General features: G+C 55.8%; 1 long non-coding RNA gene across 1 annotated transcript; it reads right to left on the bottom strand.

Annotated features, from left to right (window-relative positions):
• Positions 1-967: 967 nt before the first annotated feature.
• LOC138919980 (uncharacterized) lies at positions 968-5663 on the bottom strand. Its single transcript, XR_011430561.1, has 2 exons — positions 4855-5663; positions 968-1666 (listed from the first exon to the last, which is right to left on the bottom strand). It is a non-coding gene; the product is annotated as an uncharacterized lncRNA (long non-coding RNA).
• Positions 5664-18539: the final 12876 nt, after the last annotated feature.

Here is an 18539-nt window from a genome sequence, read left to right as displayed (position 1 = left end):
TTGAACCTGTTTGACGGATCCTCCCCACCATTCCTCCCACCGGAAATATCAATACCAGGTCAAAGGGGTGGCCTCTGGATGTCCCCCTGACCCTCTGTCCTCTGGATGCCCTAGCGGTTCTGGGATCTTCATCCAGGCCAGGGCAGCAGGGTGAAGATGGGGGGCACAAGGGGTAAGGGGTGGAGGGGGCTGTGTTCCTGCTCAGCTCTGGGCCTTGTCATCTGGTCCCCAAAGAACTGGGGTTGTGCTTATCATCTCTCAGACACTCTCATGAAATCAGTTTCTTCAGCTTCTGTCCTCACCCTGACCCTGGAGCTGAAATCCAGGCCATGGCCTGGGCTGGGGAGGGGCTCACACAGCCAGCATTCCAGGAGCCCATACAGTGGAGGGGTTAAGCGTTCTGAAGCCAAACTGCCCAGATTCACATCCGGGCTTTGCTATTTACAAGCCACACGATGTTGAGTAACTTACCTTATCTCTGCCTCAGTCTCCTCATCTGTGAAATGGGGGTGATGTTACCTACTCATAGGGCTGCCGTTGTGAGAAATAAATAAGTAAACATTAGTAAAGTGCTTGGAGCGGTACCTAGCACAGAGCAGCACGATGTGGATGTTTCCTGATATTATTATGATGATATTAATATTATAACCATTGTTCCTGTTTCTCCAGTGCCCTTTTCAGACTCTCCTCCCCAATTCTTACTCTTCTAATAACAAAATCAGTCTCCATATTTATCAGTGGGTTCCAAACCGAACTGGGAGTGGGAGTACGACAGGGTTACTACAGTTCACAGCTCTAAGGGGTGACTTCCACATTATAAACTTTGTCAGCGTCCCTCCCCCCTGGAATTGTTCAGTACCCAACCTGAGCAGCTGAATGCAGCTATCTCTTTCTTTTCTCTCTGATAAATGGAGCCCTGCTGTCTTACTCTGCTTGGATCGCTATAACAAAGTACCACAGACTGGGCGGCTTAAACAGCAAACATTTATTTCTCACAGATATGGAGGCTGGCAAGTCCAAGCTCAAGGTGCTGGCAGATTTGGTTCCTGGTAAGGACCCTTCCAGGCTTGCAGACGGCCGCCTTCTCGCTGTTTCCTCCCATGCAGAGAGAGAGTGCTCTGGTCTCTTCCTCTTCTCATAAGGGCACTATTACTGCTGTGGGAGCTCCACCCTTATGACCTCATCTAAACCTAGGCCCCCAAAGGACTCCACCTCCAAACACCATCACATGGGGGGTTGGGGCTTCAACATATGCATTTGGGGCACACAGACACTGAGTCATAGCATCTGCCCAGCCAGGGCATCTCGTGGTCAGGGACTTACAGTGAGCCTGGCATGCAGTAGGCACTCAGGAGCCGGGTGCAGACCTTTTAACAGTTCATCCTCACCGCCACCCAGATGGTTGTCCTCAGATTAAAGACAGGGCAATTACACTCAGAGAGGGCTGTATTAGTCAGGACAGGACAGGCTATGCTGCGGTAACAAACAGCCCCTAAATCTCAGTGGAGAAACATAACAAAAGCTTATTGTTGGCTTATGCAAAATCTCCCGCAGGTCCAGGCATCTTTCTGGGCTGCTGTCCTTCATGGGGTGACTCAGCTCTCCATGCCGCTTTGATCTTGAGGATCCATCATCTCAAAAGCCGCTTTCTTGGTTGCTGCAGCAGCTGGAAGGTCACGAATCAGCTTTTGTATGCTTTGGCCAGGAAGTGACTATTTCACTTCCATCCACAGCTCATTGGCCAGGAGCAGTCACATGACCCACTGACTGAGAAGGAGCCTGGGAAATGTAGGCGTATGTGTATGCAGGAGAAGCGGGGAGGTGACTCTGTGTGTCCAGGTGTGGACCAGACAAGAAGGCCAGGGAGCTTAGAGGGAGAGGAAGTCCTGCCAAATGGGGCAGAGAGGACAGGGGATGGAGCTGGGCTTTGAAGAGGGGGCAAGATGGATTTGGCAGGAATTAGGCAAAGACGAGGAAGAGCACGTTCCACGTGGGGACAAAGAGAGAGTAATCACCTGGAGGTGGGAAAGCATAAGATGCCTCCAAGGAACAATAAGAACATCCCGCTTTGAGCGGTCTGTCTAGGGAGGATGGGGAAGGCGATGGTGGACTTTCAAGGCCTTAGAGAAAGAGAAATATTTTGGAGGCAGAATTGATGAATCTGCAGTCCATTATCAACCCTGTGTGGATGCGGTGGGAGGAGGGGCTCTGGTTTAATTGCCAGGTTTCTGTCTTGGGAAACTGGGAGAGGAAGGTGCCAGTCATCAAGTTGGGGGATCCAAGAGGAGGAGTGGGGTGTAGGTCAGAGAGAAAGCTTGGTTTGGGCCACCTTGGGGTTGAGATAGCCATGGAACACACAGGGAGGGGCCGGGAGGCACTGGATGGTCGGGTCCCAAGCTCAGGGGAAAGAGCTGGGCTGGAGCAGAAGATCAGAGGTGTAGGCACACAGACGGTGACTGAAACCTTGGGCATGGATTACATTACCCAGGGGTCACGCGAAGGGTGAATGGAGAAGGGGACCCGGGACAGAGCTCTGGAGAGCAGCCTTGTGAGAAGGGCAGGGGTGGAGTCAAGAAGGTAACAGCCAGAGGGGTGGGGGCAAAGCCAGGAGGCATCGTGGGAGCAAAGGAGAGCCAAGAAGAGAAGATAAGTCAATTGTGCCTGATGCTGTCCCCTCATCCAGATGAGCGCGGCTGTGGGCTTCGTGACCCATGGTCACTGGTGGTGGTGACCTTGGCGAGGATTGTTTCTAGGGCGTGAGGGGTACAGAAGCCAGCCTGAAGTGGGTCAAAGAGCAAGTGTAGACAAGTCCCAGAAGCTTCCCTAGAGGGGAGAGATGGCTGCGGTCGAAGAGGTTGGGCTGTCAAGGGAGAGTATTTCTTAAAATTATTTTATCATTATTATTGTTTTTTAAGAAAGGAGAGACTTGAATGTGTTGACAGCTGACAGGAAGGAGCCAGCAGGGAGGGAGATACTGGAGATTCAGGGGATCCCTGGGGAGTGCGGGGCAGTGGGGAGGAATCCAGGACGGGGGTCGGGGGTTGGGATTCGCCTAGAAGGTCAGCCATCGGTGGGCCGTTGGGGCAGGGTCACCCCTGTGGAAGCCATGGAGAGGGAGATGGGGAATGACAGACAAGTAGCTGAGGCTCGAGGGCCCCAGGGAGACCGAGAACGTGGTGGGTGGGGGTGTGGGTGTAAGACCCAGGAAAAGGGAGAGGTTTGGGGTAAAGGGATGAGTTGGAAAAAGAGGCAGAGAGAGGTGGGAGACAGAGAGAGAGAGAGAATCGGAGAAATGAAGACACAGAGGGAGAAGAAGAGAAACAGAGAGGGGAGGCTGAAAGGCCAGGCTGAGGCTCAGGAGAGGACCCCTCAGGAGAGACCCCTCAGGAGAGGCCCCTCAGAGTGAGCATGGGCGGGCCCGGGAGTGCCTGAGGAAAGAATGTATGCTTTTCTCAGGGGATCCTGAGCCAGAGCTCGGATCCTCTCTCAAACCCGACTGGCGCCCAGCCCAGGAGTCCACCTAACTGTATCCATGCAGATGCCCAGGCCCCTTGCTTTCCAGGACCCGGGTGTGGGGAGGGTGTCTGCCAAGCCCTTCCTGCATTGCAGGGACCGGCCATGCCCCTCAATGCCTGGTCCTGGGCAGAGGGCAGCCTGGTCTTCACTGGGGCAGTCCAGGCCTCTGGCCACCCCACAGGCATTGGCCCCCAAGTATGGACAGGCTGTGAGGGAGACGAAGGTTGCAGCCAGGCCCCTGCCGCCAGCCCTCATGGCCCCAGCCCCAGGCCCTGGTCGCCCCATGGGGCCTAGGCCACCCTGACATTCACCTAATTGTCTTCCCGCTTTGATGAGTGGCTCCGCAGAGGCGCTGCCACGGATCAAATTAAATGTGAGCCAAGCAGGCAGCCCTGCTGATGAGACGGGAAATACCACATTTACATAGCCCAGCACCGGGTGGGGAGACCCAGGCCCAGAGAGACAAGGATCCAGGGGCCCAAGGAGAGAGGGAGTCAGAGAGATGACAGAGAGCTGGGGGTGGGGCAGAAGGAAAGACGTGGCATAGAAGGTGGGCGAAAGCGGGCAGGCGCAGTCCACAGGGTCCCAGTCACTTCTGCTAACGAAGGAGCGGGGGCGGGGGGAGGAGGGAGATCAATACAGGTAGGATCTTGCCACCTCCAGGCAGGTGACCTCCGCCCTGCCAAGCCCAGCCAGCTGGCCCTGCAGGGAGGTAGGAAGGTGGCCTGCAGCCCCAAGATGCAGCTGAGTCCCCTCCAGCCTGGCTCCCAGCTGGGTCTCCGAGCAGCTCCCCTCATCCCACCCCAGACCCCACAGCTGGGCTCCAGCTGCTTCCCCAGCACAGCCCTGGTGGGTGCGGCCGTGAGCTTCCCCTCAGTTCACTTGGGGACATTCTGGCTGCCCCAGGAAGGGTGTGTGTGGTGCGTGTACGAATGTGACAGCAAGAGCATGATCACATGCAGCACCGGCATGGGGTCTTCTGGGTGCAGGTGCGTCAGCTGCACTAGCCCTGGGCACTCGGAGGACATCAGTAAGCTCGGTCTTCCCTCCGCTCGGTGTGGCCCGGAGGCTCCCACCTGCGGACCTCGAGTCTGTGTGCAGGCACATGGAGCACTGGTGTTCAAGTCAGGGAGGTGGTGCCAGCAGCCCCTCCCGCCCCTAAAAGCACGCTCCAGGAGCAGAGCCCTGTCACAGCCTCAAAACAACTCCGCGAGGAAGCCACTGATATTCTCCCCACTTTACAGAGAAGAAAACAGGCCCAGAGAGGGGAAGTGGCAGTGGCCTGACTAGCTAGGAAGGGGCACTGCCCAGACGCGAACCCAGGACCGTCCTACTCACCTCAGTGGGTCCTTCTCTGCTCCGTCCTCTGTCCTTCTGAGTGTCTGGGGCCCCCGACGAAGGCTGGGTCTGGTGGGCTCACGATACTCAGACCAGAGCCCTTGTGCTTGGTAGGGGTTGAGAAGTCCTTATTCATCCCTTCCTTCAGCTGCCTAACTGGGTTCCCTCCAGAAACGCCCCCTCCCCTCCCTCTGCAGCCTCACAGGCCTGGGCTGGATGCCTGGGATGGCACTTGGGCTGTGAATGGTATTTACTGAGCACAAACGCTGTGTGCCGGGCCTGAGGCACGCCCTGGACATGTGTGTCACTGAACCCTTGCTTCGACCCCAGGCAGGTGGCACCCTCAGCCTCATTTGCAAGACGTGGAGGCTGAGGCTCACACAGATCAGGGAGAGGCGTCCTCTTCAGAGTGGGGCTTCACTGGGTTCCGTCTCCCTCCTTTCGCTGAGTCCCCTCCCTCTGTCACTGACACAGACCTGGCCAACCAGGGAGGCAGGGGGGTGTGGAAGGAGAGGCTTCCTGTGCTTGAGTGTGTGTGAGCTTGCACATGCCCACAGGCGTGTGGGCTTGGGGCCAGGGCCCGCGGGACGCCCTGCCCTGTGCCGGGGTCTGTCGGTGCTCTTGCCGCCTCCTCTCCTTCACTCCTCACAGCAGCTCTATGACCCGGGAGTTGGAATGAGCCTCCCAGACTCAAAAATGGGAAGTGACGGCAAGTTAGCCTCAAGGCTAGTTGTGGGGTCCAAGTGTCCAGATCCCCAGCTCTTTCCAGCACCCGAGATTCAGCGAGGTTTGCACCTTCCTTCCCCCGTGGACACTCCTGCTTGGGGTCCCCCCCCACCCCCGCCCAGGGGAGCTAGACCCACGAGAGCGCCTGTTGGCTCCACTGAAAAGCCCTTCCCCCTCACCCACGGGGTCCAGGGCGGCTTTTACTGGGAAAATAATTAGAAATCTAATTCTTATTTCTCCCACTCCGCTAATTGTCTGTGGACAATTTGATTGTAACAGTCGTCACTGAAGCAGAAAAACCACCTTATTTCTGCCAGACATCCTCCCTGCAATTAACACTAGCAACTGCCTGGCTCTCCTCTCACCTGCTGAGGCGAGACCCAGGGCTGAGGTGCCCTCACCTCTCTGCCTCCCGGCTTTGGCCAGAGCACATCTGGGGCCGAGGCCTGGCCGCAGCGGGGATGGGGCGGGGGCAGGTGCCAAGGGACCTACAGGGCAAGGGAGCTGGGACAGAGAGAGGGAGAATATGAATATTTGTGCATTTGGGGAAAAGGAGGGAGAGACGCAGGCCCAGACCCAGGGAGAGATGGGGGCAGCAGGCCAGACTCAGGGCAGAGAGAGAGGGAAGAAGGGAAGCCAAGGAGGGAAGAAAATGCCCAATGGGGGCCAGGCTGAGGAGGCAGGAGCCAGGACCCCCAGCCCAGACCCTGTCTCTGCCAAGGCAGGGACACACCTCTGAGACAAAACCAGACAGTGTTTTGAGGAGACGGCTGCTGAGGGCTCCCCAGAGGGCCCGGCCTCCTGTGGGATGTGGCTGATTAAGAAGGGAAGGAGGGGAGGAGGGGATGGGACCGGAGGGGTGTGCCGGGGTGGGAAGCGTGAAGGATCCAGGGACCAAAAGGAGAATGTGGATGGGGACAGGACTGAGCATGAGACAGCCATACAACCGGGCACTGACCTGTTGATCAAAGCTGTGAGGGCTCCGCTCTCCCACCCTCCACCCACCCCCTTCCCTCCCCTCCCTGGGAGCACAGCTCTCTGGAGGCAGACACCCTCCATTTCTAGCCCAATCTCCCCACACATCTTGTCTCCGGTCTCCAACCCCATCCCTGTGCCCCACCCTGATCCCCTCTCTCCCTCCTGGTGCAGAAGCCCTGATCTCCCGCGGGCTGGGTGGGGTTGAGCCCGCTTTCTTGGGGTGTAGGCTGAAGAGCTCACAGGGGTCCCCTTTCCCAGAGGGGGCAGGAGGGAGGGCCTGTTGGCTGTGTTGGCACCAATCTGCTCTCAGAGGCCCATTCCAGGGTGTCTGCCCCAGGGTGGGTGCCTGTGGGGGGCTTGCTGGATGCTCCACACAGGTGCAGGGGGCGGGCAGCCCAGCCTCACCTCATGGGGACCCCTGAGCAGCCTCCTCTGCCCAAGCCCCCTGCCCCTGAGCCAGGCCAGGAGGGAGAGTGCAGGGGGACTGAGGGGCAGGCAGCCATGTGGCAGGGGCCTAGGGCCTGCACAGGGGTGGCAGAGCGAGAAAAGAGTGAGAGAAAGGGGAGCTTCAGCCCAGCGCCTCCTCCACTTCTTCTTCCCTCTGCTGGTTCTCAGTCCCCCCACCCCCTCCTCCCAGGCTTGTCAGGAAGGATATGGGGGGGCGCCGGGGGCTCCTGTCAGTCGCAGGCTGGAGAGCTCCCGAGCTTCATTAACATGCAAATTAGCAAGTTCTGACTGGCTGTGGCAGCGATGGGCAGCCACCCCTCCCAGCCCCAGAGTGTGTGTATGTGTGTGTGTGTGTGTGTGTTGCCGGCAGGCAGCAGAGTTTGAAGAGGGGGGATTGGCTCTCATTGCCCTGGACTCCACAGACAGCAGTATACAGGCGTCTCACTTATACACACACTTATAAGCACATACCTACACAAAGACACACATAGTACATATACACACAGACACACATATGCCATATATGTACATATATATGCACATCAGACATATAGACACTCCTGGTCACAGCCAGCCAGCCACATATCTACTACTTAGGGACATCCATGGACACACAATCACACACACACAACCTCACCCACAGTGGACAGACCCTAAATGGTCTCAAACAGGCAAGCTCCCCTCCTTTTCAAACATACACTATTCCATACTCTCACACACACAGTTCCCCCCAGAAACACACATACATAGAGAGTCCTAGTCAATCACACAAAGTCACACCTAGGCAAACAGTCCAGTGAGAGGCAGGCTCTGAGCCTCCACAGTCTGCCCCAGAGTGCGGCCGTCCCCTGGGTCCCTCCCACCCATCCTGTGGCACGTTCCCTCCACCGGAACTGACTGAGACCAGCAGGTCTCCCAGCCCACCCTCCTGGCTGAGTTACTTGCACCGCTGGCCCCTCTGCTCAGACAAACCCCACCCCCCGCCCTGAACCTCCTTCACCAGCCCACTTGCACTGTCTTCTAGTCGTCACCTGCCCTGCAGCCTGCCCCGGCCTCCCTCTGTGGGGTCGGGCCCCTCCTGTGGCCACACGGTCCCCAGGCTTCCCTAGAGAGTGGCCCTGGTCACGCTGCACTGAAATTGCCTGTTGATGCGTCTGCCTCCACCGGGCGGGAGCTGCAGGAGGCCGGGGCGGCGTCAGTCAGTCTGGTGTGCTGCTCGGTCCCCAGTGCTCAGGTCACTCCTACCCTTGCGTTGTTTCCGCAGCAGGGCGGAGCAGGAGCCAGCAGCGATAATAACCCAAAGAGCTAATACTTCTGTGGCCTGGCCACATACACAACCACCCCACGAGGGAGTGCCTATTCTTATACCCCATTGTTACAGATGAGGAAACTGAGGCATGGAGGCGTTAAGGAGCCTGACCAAGACCACCCAGCCTATAAGCGACAGACAGAACTGGGATCTGAACGCTAGTGGTCCAGCTCTCCACAGCCCAGCACGTGCTCTTCCGCGGGACACCAGGCAGAGACTCAGAGGGTTGGGGGGCAGTCAGAGGGGGTGGGGGAACAGAGGAGGGGAGGGCAAGGGCAGCAGGAGGATTGTCCAGGCCTGAGGAACAGAAGGGGGCTCTGGACCTCGGAAGGGAGGATCTCTGCTCACTCACACCTGTCGTGGAGGCTCTGGGCTGTGGGATCCTGGGGCATCAGGGCTGGGGAGATCAACCAGACACCCCGCATTGTAGAGAGGGGGTGACTGAGGCCAGAGAGGTCGAAAACTTGATGCCCATTTCTTCAGTCCCCGCTGCGTGCTAAGCATCTCATCTGAGGGCTCTTCTTGGATCCTCGAGACAGCCCAGTGAGGTTGGCACTCCATTTTACAGGTCACACAAGTGGGGCTCAGTGTATCTCCACAGGCCCAAGGTCAGTCTGGTGGCCATGCGTGGTTCCATCTTCAGGGAACCAGTTTCCCCAGGCTAACCCTGCTTTTGGAATGGGAGCTGCCATCTTTGAAGAGCCCACCCTCATGGGCATTGTTGATTGGCTCAGGGATGGACACATGATTCAACCTGGGCCAATCAGAGCACTGGCTTGAGCATTTTAAACTTGGGGCCAAGATGAGACTCTCGAGTTTTCAGCAGCCTAGATTCCCTTGTGCAGTGGGAGAGTGAAGGAGTCTGACTATAACCTGCATGTCACGGGGCATCTGGGGGCTTCGGCATGCCCTCGGCTTACTGGGCAGTCTCCAGCTGGTTCCACTAGCTCCACCTTGCACCCCTCCTCCATCCTCACATCACCTCTGCTTGTCTAGGGCCCACTGTCACCCAGGGTTCTCACAACAGATGTCTGGGTGGATGGAAGGCAGGCCGGAGGGGTCCCTGCCCATTGGACATCCCAGGGGGTGCTGAGATAAGACTCAGGGCGCAGCCAGCCTCACTCCTGGACAGTCATGGGTGAAAGGCTGAGGGTCGTCATGGAGGGGTCCTCACCCTCACACTGTCTGAGGCCAGGGCCTTTGTTTCTTATTCACTGTGCCCAGAACAGGTTCTGGCATACAGCAGGCACTCACTGTCCATTTGTGAAATGAACAAACAGATGGATGAACTGACCCATGTCTCAGGCCCTGGCTGGGCCCAGAGCTCACTCGCCAGGGTGGGACTATGGTGGGTGTGCCTCCCTGCTCACCTGTCCTCTCTGGTCCCTTTCACCGCCCCCACCCAGCCTTTGGGTCTTTTACGCAGTCCAGGGGGTGGGGGTGGGTGGCTCTCTCATGCAAGCTGCATCCAGTCGTGGGGGCTTACCTTAGGAGAGGACCTTTTGAATGTAAAAGGCCAAGAGTACACACCTTTGTTTCTCTTGTCAAAAGTAGGGGTGACCCCAGTGTCACTGTAGATGGTGGACCAGCTGTGAGTGGCGCCCCCTGAGCTGTGTAATGCGGCAGCTCAAGACTGAAGCCCAAGTGCCAAGCTGGGAAAGACCCTTGGAGAACGAGTGAAGACATGTGGTGAGGGTGGGTGGGAGATCGTTAATTAATCATCCAAAATGTCATCAGGCCATGTCAGCTGTTGAGCTGGGACTCCTGACAAGTGGGCCCCCATGGGTGCCTTTCTGAATTCCTCGGACAGAATTCTCAGCACTCACCATTCGCTTCTGACATCAGAGTTGTCAGGGCTTCCTGAATGTGGCCTGCTGCATCCTGCCCCGTCCCCTGGGCCCCTTCCTTTCCCCGACCCAGTGGGGGCCCAGGTGGGGCTTGGCCGAGACCCACCATCCAGTCTGAAGGCTGCTGTTAGGCCTGTTCCTTCTATTCTGGGATTTTTGATCCAGGAGAGGGCCCCAGGTCCCTGGAGAGAGAAGAGAAGGCCCGGCCTGCCCCGTGTGCCGGCGCAGCCCCCGGGTCCCCTTTGAGAAAATCCCCGAGGTGGAACGGAGGTGTCTGGGTTTCTGGCTCTGGTTCCCCGGCTTGGCAGCTGCCTCTGGCATTTGGCACAGACAAGGCAGGAGCACAGCAGCCAGCTGGGGGCTCCAGGGGCGAGGGTGGTCGGCAAGCCAGGGCAGCCCTTCCCAGCCTTGGAAGCAAAGAGTTAACAGGCTGGGGAAGGAGGGAGCAGCAGTCATTTGGCTAAGGAGCCTTGTTAATTGATTCCCTCATTCCCATTTGTTCCTGCTAAAGAGAGACAGATGAGAGCGAGCCCGCCAGGCCCGGCTTGGCACCCGGCAGCTTGGCTGGGCACAGCTGTGCTCCTGGCTCTGGTGTCTCTGTTGGGGGGAGGAGCCGGTCACAGCGGAGGTGAGGAGGTGGGGCAGGCCCAGTGCCTCTGCTCACCTCAGTACAGGAGGAGCTGGTCACAGTGGAGGACAGATCTTTTCTTTCACCTCTTCTATCTTTTTTGTGACACCTCTTCTATCCTTTGGCTGGCACAGTGGCCACCCATGGTCCCGGAGCTCAGTAGCAGATCCCAGAAGCCACTCCCTCACTGTAGGCCCACGATGGGCCTCTGCCAGCATGGGGCCCAGGCACGCTTTCTGTCTGGAAGAGGTCAGCTCTGGCCTGTCCAGCTGAGTTCTGTGGCTTCATGAGGCAGGCTCAAGTCCATATCACAAACTGGCATCCTTGTCATGGCCACAGGCTCCGTCTGCATCCCCTGGTCCTGCCTGCTTCAGACTCACCTTTTTATCTGTTCCTGCCTCGCCTCGTTTCAGCCAAGCTCGCTGCTGCCTGTTCGAGTGGGCTGTTTTGGATGGTGCCAGACGAGGGCCTTGCCAGTGTCCCCCAAGGGAATGGAGTTTGAATGTCACAATGCAGTCGCGCATGGAGACCCCTGAGGTGAAATCCTGGCTCTTCCACTTACTAGCTGCATAATTTAGGCAAGACATTTGTATCTCTCTGAGTCTCAATTTTCTCATCTGTAAAGTGGCAGTAATGCGAGTGCCTATCTGTGGTAGATTGCAAAAGTGGCCGCAATTTGCCACCCCTCCCTGAGCCTGCCCCATGGCAATATACCTTTGCAGCTTCTCCATCTCCTTGAATCTGAGTTGGCCTTGCGACTTACTTTGGCCACCAGAATGTGGTGGAAGTGCCAGGGCCAGTTCTGGACCTGAGGTCTTGCACGCTCTCATTGGCTCTCTTGGAGCCTTGCCCAGCTGCTGCGTGAAAAACCTTGGGCTATCCTGCTGGATGAAGAGAGACATGGCTCAGTCACCCCCATCACCCAGATGACAGCCAGGCAACTCCCAGAAGTAGAGCCACTTAACTGACTAGGGGCTGAGTGCAGACGCATGGGTGAGCCCAGCCATGACCAGAAGAACGGCCCAGCTGAATTTCCAACCACAGAATCACGAGCTTAATAAGTGATTGTTGTTTTAAGCCATTAATGTTGGGGTGATTTATTATGCGGCAAAAGCTAACTAATACACTCTCTCGAATCATTGCTGTGGGGACAAAGATGAGATAATGTAAGTAAAGTACCCAACAGAATGCGTGGCACAGAGCAGGTAATCAGAAAGTAAAGCTTCTATTACTGTTGCCCAGGGTGGGGTCACTGACCATAAATTAAAGCCTTTTGCATTTGACAGCGTTCTCTCATAGGCACTCAAATTTACGGGAACTCTCTCTGAGCTACCCCCTCCACACACCTCCTCTGTAGTAATAATGAAAACAATAGATGACATTATTGAGCATGAACGCTGTGCCAGGCTCTGTAGCAGGTAATTTACATGCATGACCTCATTTAATCTTCACTTCACCTTATGAGAGAGACACTCTCCTTTATACATTATTGCATTTTACACATTCACCCTTTCACATCCCAGCAAACTGAGGCTCAGAGTCATGAAATGGAATTTACCCAAGGCCGCACAGCTCGTGAGTGGCTTCAGAGCCTCTAACTTGTTAGAAAGCAATTGAGGGGCCGGCCTGGTGGTACAGTTGTTAAGTGCACACGTTCTGCTTCTCGGCAGCCCAGGGTTTGCAGGTTCAGATCCCGGGTATGGACATGGCACTGCTTGGCAAAAGCCATGCTGTGGTAGGCGTTCCACATGTAAAGTAAAGGAAGATGGGCATGGATGTTAGCTCAGGGCCAGTCTTCCTTAGCAAAAAGAGGAGGATTGGCAGTAGTTAGCTCAGGGCTAATCTTCCTCAAAAAAAAAAAAAAAAGAAAGAAAGTAATTGACTACCTTGGGCTTCCGTCTGCTTTGCCGGTTCAGCTTCCATCTGCAGGCTCTTTCCGGGCAACCCCGGCCTCTGGGGATTTGAGGGCCTTTCTCACACTTTTATCAGATGTTCCAGTTACACCCAGTTAGATCCCCGCCCAGCCCCTCTGGGAACCTGGACACTGTGCCTCTGGCCTCACACACACACACACAGACCCTGTCAGAAGCCTTATCCTTTGCTCTGTCAGGACAATGGTTTTGATCCTCTGCTCTGGGTGACGCCTTTGGGGCCATGGGTTTTCTCTGGCTGCCCCTCCTGGGCCTCTAAGCGACAACGACTCAATTTTCCAACCTTTTGCAAATTTTCCCTTGTTCTCATGGTTCCTTCCATCTCTCTCGTCAGGAATTCAGCAGACACTCACTCTGTGCGAGGGACATTGGGAATATTATCTGCCCAGCATCCTTCTCTTCTCCTGGGCGTCTCAGCCCTTCCTAGCCCCAGTGACCCTGTGGCCACCTCGTGAGCTGCCATGTTCTTATAGGAGCCCCGCCCCTGGCGGAGGTTGAGTGGCCCAAGGGTGGCATATAATTCAGACCTAGCCAATTAAAGTTCTTCTCTAAGTTTTTCAACTGGAAATGAAAGAGAGTCATTCTTTCTTGGAAATTATAGGATATCAAAATTGCGATGATGCTACTATGAATTTTTTTCATATTTTATTTTTCCTGTTTTTGACTAATTTCATTGTTTTTGTGTCTGAACACTTTTTGGAATAGTAAATCTTTTTTTTTTTTTTTTAAATAAGTGTACCTTTGGAGTGATCTTTTCTCTCTTCGCAAACTCCATGATCATATTTCTTCATATTTTGAGACCAAAGGTGGCCTATTGAAGAGAAGAGAATTAAAGATAAAAGTTGATTCCTCTTTTTAAAAAATCTGGAGGGTTCAGTGTTTCCTGCCTCCGGGAAGAAGCGGAATGGATGAGCTGACGTGCGGAGAGAAGCAGAGAGCAGAGCAGAGCCAGTGGCTCCTCAGGCCCAGCTGCTCCCGGCCATTCCCGGGGCTTAATTCCTTGGATTCTGCAAGTCACTTACTCCCTCTTTGTGCCTGTGGGAGTCGGAGTTACATTTCTGTCACTTACAAAGCAGAGTTCTTACCGAGGCCCCTTGCCATGTGGCCTCTCCACACACTTCTTCCAGAGAGGCTGGGGCAGCCCCCTGGGGACCGGGGGAGGGGCAGGGGCATGTCCTGAAGGCTGCTCCGTTACAAGTGTGGTTTCTCCCTTGGAGAGAGAACTTCAGTCCCCATGGACTTAAGCCTCGTCTTTACAGATGATTCACGAAGTAAAGGTTTTCCTGATCTTAGAAACTGGCACCACCAATCATCCATATACCCGGATGAGACCCTCTTTCTCCTCTCTCCCTCGCTCCTCATATCTAGACCATGAGCAAGTCCTCGTCATTCTAGCTCCCCAAATTATCTCGAATCTGAGCATTTCTCTCCACCTCTATGGCTACCCACTGTGTTCACACCATCATCCTCTCTGCTCTGGCCTCTGCAATTAGCTGCTACCTGGGCTGGTCCCAGAAGGCCCATTCTCCCCACAGCAGCAAAAGCATCCTTAGCATGTACGTGGAAATCAAATCACATCACTTCTTTACTTAAAGCTCCAAGGCTTTCCACTGCCCGTTGCATTTGGAATAAAATCGCGGCTCACACATGCCTGTTTGCCCTGCCCTAGCCACAGTGGTCTTCCTCCTGGGCTTCAGGCACATCCCAGGATGCTTGCCCTGCCCTTTCCGGAGCTCCCTCACTGTCACTCAAGAGCCCAGCTCTTTCTCATCACTTAGGTCTCAGGCGAGGTGGCACCTTCTCAGAAAGCCCATCCTGATGATCCTTCCTAAAATAAGCCCTCCGCCCAGTTACTCTGCATCCTGGTCCCGCATTTGCATTCTTCACAGTGTCATGGAAACCTGGGGTATCTTGTTTGTCTGTGGATTTGTTTTGGGTCTGCCCCTCCCACTAGGATGTAACTCAGTGAGGTCGGGGAATGGGGCTGCCTCGTTCACTCTCGTGTCCCTAGGACCTAACACGGTCCTTGACACATAGATGGGTTTGATAAATATTGAGTAAGTGACTGCGTGAAAAGTTGAAGAATCCAGTGAAGGAGGCAGTATTTTCCCCATTCTCAGAACAGAAAGTTGGGGCTGGCACAGAGCCAGCAAGTGGCAGAATGGGGACTGAAGCCCAAGTCTGTGTGAGGACAGAGCCTTTGAGCTTTCCCAAACAGCCGACATTTGTGAACTTACAAAGCAGCCCCATGCTCATTATTTTATTTGAGCCTTGCCACCCAGTCCATTCTCCCAATTTTATAAAGGAGGAAATGGGCGCATGGAGAGGACTCCTGGCTGGTCCAAGGGGTTCTGTCTTCAATAGGGATCTCTGGGGTCTCACAGGCTTCTGGGGCCCCTAAACCTGTCACAGCCTGAGGGATTCAGCCTGAGCCCTGTCCGTGGGGGCACCACCTCCCTCCACCCCTATGCAGGCCACCCGCCTGTGTCTGTCACATCAAGTTCAAGTGATTCATGTGGCAGCGGCTCCTGGTCTGCCTGTCGGCATGTCAGCTAGTCCTGGTTACCATGACAACAGGATGCAAGGCACCAGGGCATCAGTGGGCTGTGGCTCTCTGAGGCCAGTGCCATGGCGGGGGAGGGGGCTTCTTTCCTCCTCCTGTGGGAAGCTTGGCAAGGGCTAGAGCCTCCGGGGACTGGCTGGCCCCTCCCTGCCTCCATGCCTTGGCATTTCCTTCCTGCCATCTGTGCTAGGAGCTGGGGGAGGGGCTAGAGTGCCATCCCTGGTGGGAGGGGCCGGGAGCAGATGGGTGGGAGGACCAGCCCTTCCCCAAGTTCTAAAGCCTGACTTCCAGGGCCCACTCCTTAGCCCCTCAGGCCACCGTCTGCCTCACCACACCACAGCCTTTCTCCCCTTGACACAAATGTGAAGTTCAAGACCCAGTTCAGCCAAAAAAGTGGTCTCTGGGCTTGGAGTAGAACCCTGGTGTCCTGATTTCAAGAGAAGGGTCCTGAGGGAACAAACCTGCTTTGTGCCAGCACCTGGCATGGATCTTATCTCAGTCTCTCTTCCCAGCAAACCCCTGTGTCCAGCAGTATCAGACCCCTTTTGCAGAGGGGAAAACTGAGGCTCAGAAATGTGAGGTGACTTGCCTCAAGTCAGCCTGCTGGAAAGTGGGAGCACCAGGCTTTAAACCCAGGTCCAGCTGGCTCCCCATCTTGCTCTTGCAGGAACCCTTGCTGCTACCTCAGAGGGGAGGGGATTCGTCCCTGCATTAATCAGCTTGTCAATGACTCCAGGCACTGCAGGATGCGTGGAGTGAAGGTGCTTCCTTTTTTTTTTTTTTAAAGATTGACATCTGAGCTAACAACTGTTGCCGATCTTTTTTCTTTCTTTTTTTTTTTCTACTTTATCTCCTCCAAATCCCCCCAGGTACATAGTTGTATATCTTAGTTGCAGGTCCTTCTAGCTGTGGCATGTGGGAGGCCACCTCAATGTGGCCTGATGAGCAGTGCCATGTCCGCGCCCAGGATCCAAACCGAGGAAACCCTGGGCCGCCGCATCAGAGCACGCGAACTTAACCACTCGGCCACGGGGCGGGCCCCTGAAGGTGCTTCTTGACAGCAGACATGAGGCTATTGTGTCCTGCCCCAGGGAGAGGGTTGGGGCTGGGCCTGGGACAGGTGACAGGGATGGGGATGTGGCCAAAGGAGTTGGAGCTAGCTAGAGGAGCAGGGGCTTGCTTTCATAACGGGGTGTCCAAATGGGTCATTGCTCACTTGGAATTGCATCTGAGAGTAATGGGTGCCAAGAATCCCCACATTTTAAATCCAGATGTAGCTGTCTTCAGGCCTTACAAGGTTGGTGACCCCAAGCTGGTTCTGTGACCCCTGGTACCCACTTCCAAGGTCCAGAAAGGAGGTGAGAGTGTTGAGGGTGGGACAGGGGGAGGTGGGCAATGAGGATTCCTTTGAAGGGGCGGGTGGCATGTGCCCCCTGCTCCCACCTTAATTGGGTGAGGTGGTGATGCTTTAGGAGAAGCATTTGGAAAAGCTGACGTGGGTCCCCTAGAATTGGGGCAGGCACAGTGACCGAGGCCTGACCCTGGCTTGACAAGACTCTAGAAGGGAGTGGTGACTTGCAACTGTGTATGGCGGGGCAGAGGCTGGCAAGCCCGGTTTCCCCTGGGGGTTGGAGGGGCCCCAGCAAAGCCCTCTGCACAGAAGCTCTGTCTGCCGAGGTGGAGTGACCTCTTGGAGACTGAGTGAGGGAACCGTCAGAAACAAGAGCTGGGGACAGTGTTGAGCTATCAGCAGCAGACATCATTGCCCATGTCAGGGAAATACCAGCTGAAGGACCCTGGGGAGGGGGGCTCCAAAGACCCACAGGAAATGCTCCACAGAGAGGACCTGCTAGCCCCTACCTTGCTGGGGGCCCAGGCCTCCCATCCACATCGCGGGTTCCTTAGCCTGGGTCCAGCCTGAGCTAGAGGGGGACAGGATGAATCTTTAGACTGAATGACAAATTGAACTTTTGATGCTAGATTAGATTGGAAATTTTAATTCACAAAAAAAGGAGACTGATAGTGTCCAGAAAAATTATGGGATATGCCCCAGATGTGGTCCAGGAGCAGGGAAACCCCAGCGCAAGCTTGGAAGTGGACTCTCAGCAGTGCTGAGAGAGTCAAGCATCTTCTGCTCCAGGCCCTACCGGGCCCGGCAGGGGCAGCACATGGTTCCCTTGATGGGTGTCCTGAGCTGCAAGGTGGGCTGAGTCCATTCCAGCCCCTCTTCCTCCCTCCTCCTGCCCCACCCCCATTCTCTCCCGGGACCCAGGCTACACTGGGAGGGGTTTTGGGCGGGAGGTTGTTTCTTCCCGCCAGCTGCCCCTGCAGGGCTCCCCTTACTCCCCCTTGTTCCTGCCAGCACAGCCCCTCGTCTGCCGGCTCTGGGACCTGCCTCATCCTCTTCTCCCCCTGCCCACCCTAGAGCTGATGTTGGCTTCTCGGGACTGAGTTCTCCATTGGAGCTGGGGCAGGGCTGGGCCCAGTATCCTCAAATGGACCAATATATCCACTAGTCCCATATCCCCTGTTACAGATTGGGAAACTCTATCACTGGGGCTCAAGAAGGCAAGGAACTTGCCCAAGGCCATACAGCAACCCTTGGCAGAGCCAGGTTAGAATCTAGGCCGTTAGCGCCCTCGTCCTGGGCTCAGCGGAGCACCTGGGGCTCCCAAGGAGAGACGACCGAGCCAGGCCCATGGCAGGTCCCACTTGCCACCCCTCGCTGGCCTGCAAAGCCACATCCAGAGAGGATGGAGGGCTAGAAAGTTCTCTTCCCAGAAGACCTCAGGCCCAATTCGGATGGACAGAGATGTCAACACCTGGTAGCTACTCATTCCCCCACACCCAGCCCTGGATTCAGTGGGCCTCTGAGACCCTCGGGGAGCTGGCAGGCAGAGTAGCTTCTCCCAAGGCATGAGCAGTGCTTACTGTAGACTCCAGCGGGTGGGGTTGAACAAGTGCACGTGCTGGAGTTAGACCTGAGCACAGGTCCTGCCTGTATTAATTAGTAGACTTGGATGGGTCACATGACCTCTCCAAGCCTGGTTCTCTCATATGTGAAGGGGAATGAGGCCCTGAGATTCAGTGCGAGGATAAAGAGCTAATGCACACAAGGCACGGATTCCAGTGTCTACCCCGCTAGGCTGCCTCCCGCCCCCCGCAGAGCGTCCTGTTACCTTACACTTTCCTTTTGGACAATGTGGTCAAGGCCAGGGCGGTGGCCCCATCCATCCCCCACTGCTCAACCCGCATG

This window comes from Equus caballus, chromosome 2 (genome assembly GCF_041296265.1).
Source record: "Equus caballus isolate H_3958 breed thoroughbred chromosome 2, TB-T2T, whole genome shotgun sequence".
Classification (NCBI taxonomy): domain Eukaryota; kingdom Metazoa; phylum Chordata; class Mammalia; order Perissodactyla; family Equidae; genus Equus; species Equus caballus.
Note: the sequence above shows the minus strand (reverse complement) of the source record. Positions and strands in the feature narration are given on the sequence as shown.